This window comes from Helianthus annuus, chromosome 16 (assembly GCF_002127325.2).
Source record: "Helianthus annuus cultivar XRQ/B chromosome 16, HanXRQr2.0-SUNRISE, whole genome shotgun sequence".
Lineage (NCBI taxonomy): Eukaryota > Viridiplantae > Streptophyta > Magnoliopsida > Asterales > Asteraceae > Helianthus > Helianthus annuus.
The window spans coordinates 104551992-104556208 of record NC_035448.2 but is presented as its reverse complement, the minus strand read 5'-3'; positions in this window follow the sequence as shown (position 1 = coordinate 104556208).

Here is a 4217-nt window from a genome sequence, read left to right as displayed (position 1 = left end):
CTGAGCTTTAGTAAGTATTAGACGTGTGAGGTGAGGTTCGATTTATGACGTGTCTGAGACCTATGACGATGTCTGTTGCAGACAATGTCGACTGGACCATCATCTGGACCTCGTCACCCACGACTCACTCGCCAAGAACAGGGGGACAAACGCCTTGCTGCCATCCTCGCTAAACAAGTGGCCAAGGTTGTGCCTCAGATCGTGAGTGAGATTTACGAGAATGTTAGCAAATCGTCTGAGGAGTCCAGAACCGAAGCCCCTAAAGTTGCTCCCAAGACTGCTTTCAGCTTCAAGCAGTTCAAGGCTTGCGGTCCAAAGGAATTCACTGGAGAAGATGGCCCAACGGCTATGTTCCAATGGTTCGATTCAATCGAAGTCACTCTACGCCAGAGTGGATGTCCGAAAAATCTCCGCACCCTAAACGCGACCGGCGTCTTCCAATCCCGCGCTCTAGACTGGTAGACGGCCGAACGAAACAAACGCGGAAATGATGCAGCCTATGAGCTGACGTGGGAAGAGTTGAAAGCCATCATGATGGACGAATTCTGCCATCCCCATGAACGCCAAAAGCTAGAGGACGAATTTTGGAACATTAAGCAGAAGGAAGGTGACAACGGTGCCCTGAGTGCTCGCTTTAAGCAGCTCAGCATCATCTGTCCCGATCAAGTGAAGACGCCCGATATGGCAATCAAGAAATACATCCGAGCTCTACCCGACTGTGTTACGGATTTTGTGCATGCTGCAAACACAGCAACGATCGAAGAAACTTACTTGCTTGCCGCTGAAATCAACGACAAGCGGGTAAAAGCTGGTTTTTGGGATAAAGCTTCGAAGAGCCTGCACCAAGTCACCGCCGCACCAACCGCTGAAACCGCCACCGCTTAATCGTCAAAGTCCTCACACCGCAAGAAGAAGAAGAACACCAGCAGCTCCAGCAACAAGAACTGTGCTGCCACTACCACTACTGCTCCACTTCAAGCCGTACCGGCTCAGCAGTAGTCTCACCACCGCCCAGCACCAGTTACTTATGCACTGCCCGCAAAGCGTGCATACACAGGCCCCCACCCTGCTTGCCCAACATGCACTTATCATCACCCGGTGGGTCTTGCCTGTCGTTTCTGTGCTCATTGCAATATGTACGACCACTTCACTGCTAACTGCCGTACTGGTCCCCGTCAAGCGCCAGCTCAAGCCACTGCTCATCAAGCTCTGCTCCCAGCCCCACAAGGCCAACAAGCGACTCAGGCACCCGCGGTCAACGCCCGAGCCTGCTTCGCATGTGGTGAACCACTTAGCGAACATGTGCCCAAACAGGGTTGTGAAACAAGAGCCCCAACAGCAGCAGCCTCATCAGCAGCAATAGCCTCAGCAACAGCAACAAGCCGCACGTGCCAGAACTTTCAACATCAATGTGCGCCAAGCCCAGGCTGACAACAACGTGGTCAATGGTACGTTCCTTGTGAATGGTATTTATGCTTCATGTTTGTTTGATACTGGAGCCGATAATTGCTTTATGTCGTTTGAATTCGAGAAGCTCCTTAGTCGTAAGCGCTCCCATCTCCCCTAGACATTCGATGTAGAAGTCGCCACCGGAAGAACCGTCGCCGTTAATTCTGTTCTTCGTGATTGTACTCTCGAGCTCAACAATCACATCTTCCCAATTGACCTTATTCCGATGCAACTCGGAAGTTTCGACGTCATAGTAGGCATGGACTTTCTTCGCGAAAACCATGCTGAAGTTGTGTGCTTCGATAAGATGATCCGATTCTCGCTCGCGAATGGTGATTTATTGTGTGTCTAGGGTGAAACTGCTTCGAAAGGTCTCAAACTCATGTCATGTGTCCAAGCTAGCAAGTATCTCCACAAGGAATACAGAGCTTTCTTGGCTAACATTGTAGTAGCGGAGAAGGAAAAGAAAGGAAAGACAGAAGTGAAAGACGTTCCTGTGGTCTGTGAATTTCCTCAGGTGTTCCCTGATGATCTTCCTGGACTTCCGCCAAGTCGTGATATCGACTTTCGTATCAACCTCATCCCTGGAGCCAACCCTGTTGCCAAAGCTCCTTACCGACTCGCACCGTCCGAAATGCGTGAACTCGAGTCAGCTTCAGGAATTACTTGAGAAAAGCTTCATTCGCCCGAGCACCTCTCCATGGGGCGCACCAGTCCTTTTCGTCAAAAAGAAGGATGGGTCGTTTCGGATGTGCATCGACTATCGGGAATTGAATAAGGTAACCATCAAGAACCGCTATCCCCTGCCTCGCATTGATGAATTGTTTGATCAGCTACAAGGTGCTACGTGTTTCTCAAAGATCGACCTACACTCAGGCTATCATCAGTTACGCATTCAAGAGGAGGATATACCCAAAATCGTGTTTCGCACTCGTTATGGTCATTATGAATTCGTTGTTATGCCTTTCGGTTTAACCAACGCACCCGCGGTTTTCATGGGTCTGATGAATCGAGTGTGTAAACCATATCTCGACCGTTTCGTCATCGTGTTCATCGACGATGTCTTGATCTATTCCAAATCGAAAGCCGAACACGCGCAACATCTACGTTTGGTTCTCGAGCTATTCCAGGGGAATCAACTCTATGCCAAGTTCTCCAAGTGTGAATTCTGGCTAGAGGAGGTTCAGTTTCTTGGTCACATTGTCAACAGTCAAGGTATTCATGTCGACCCCGCGAAGATTGAAGTAGTTAAGAGTTGGATTACGCCGAAGAACCCGTCTGAAGTCCGTTCTTTTCTCGGATTAGCGGGCTATTGCCGACGATTTATCGAAGGATTCTCAAAGATCCCTGTGCCGCTTACCGCTCTTACGCATAAAGACAAGCCTTTTGTTTGGGGAACCAAACAAGAGTCTGCCTTCCAAACCCTCAAGCACATGCTTTGCAATGCTCCTGTTCTCACATTGCCCGACGGAAACGACGAATTCATTGTCTATTGTGATGCTTCAAACCTTGGTCTTGGTTGTGTCCTTATGCAGTGGACAAGGTTATAGCTTACGCATCTCGTCAGCTCAAAATCCACGAGAAGAACTATACAACCCGCGATCTCGAGCTAGGCGCGGTTGTTTTTGCATTAAAGATTTGGCGACACTACCTGTACGGCACCAAGTGTACGATCTTCACCGATCATAGGAGCCTACAACATATCTTTGATCAGAAAGAACTTAATATGCGTCAACGCCGATGGGTAGAACTTCTCAACAATTACGACTGTGAGATTCGTTATCACCCAGGCAAAGCAAATGTCGTTGCCGACGCTCTTAGCAGACGGAGTTATTTGCTCAGCATTCGTAATACCCAAGCCAAATACGATCTCGAAACCCTCATCGGCGAAGCCCAGCATGCCTGTTTTAATAAACGCACTTTGAAGAAGGAAAGAATCTATCACGATGTAGCTCAGCTTGTGAATAAATCGAATGGGATATTTCACTTTCTGGACCGAATTTGGATCCCTAAACGGACCAATTTGCGACAGATATTGATGGACGAAGCCCACAAATCTCGGTATTCTATTCATCCCGGTGCCGATAAAATGTACCAGGATCTTCGCTACAAGTACTGGTGGCCTGGCATGAAAAAGGGATATTGCTCTCTACGTTGGGAAGTGCCTGACTTGTTGATGTGTGTAAAATGCAACATATAAATTACATCAAATGAGGCATAAAACTAACCCTTTTTAAGTACTAATGTTGGAAAAAGTGTCTTTTTGTCATCCTTTTGTATTTTCAGGATTAAATGAGCTCAAATTAACAAAAGAAGCAAAAAGACAGCTAAATCTAACATAAATACAAGAAAGGGAACAAAAGTGGAATGCCCGACCCCTCGACAGCATCCTCCCAAGAAAAACAGAGAAGACACAGACTGAACACGCCCCATGCTCAGCGAGCACGGGGCCGTGCCCAAGAAGCAGCAGAAAAGACAAACCTGTAGAAGCTTCTATTGCTCACCACGGGGCCGTGCCCAGTGAACACGGGGGCGTGCCCAAAGTACTGCAGGGGCATTAATTGTAATTACGAATTACAATTAATGAGGAGAGATAGTGTCAGACGGGCACGGGGCCGTGCCCAGCGGACACGGGGCCGTGCCCAGGCTTCTGTTCAGCCTATAAATAGGAGTGCTTGGAACCATTGCAACTCATCTCTTGGCACACCACCTCTCTCACACTTCATCCACCACCCACCACCATCACAACACCATCATCCATTGTCCAT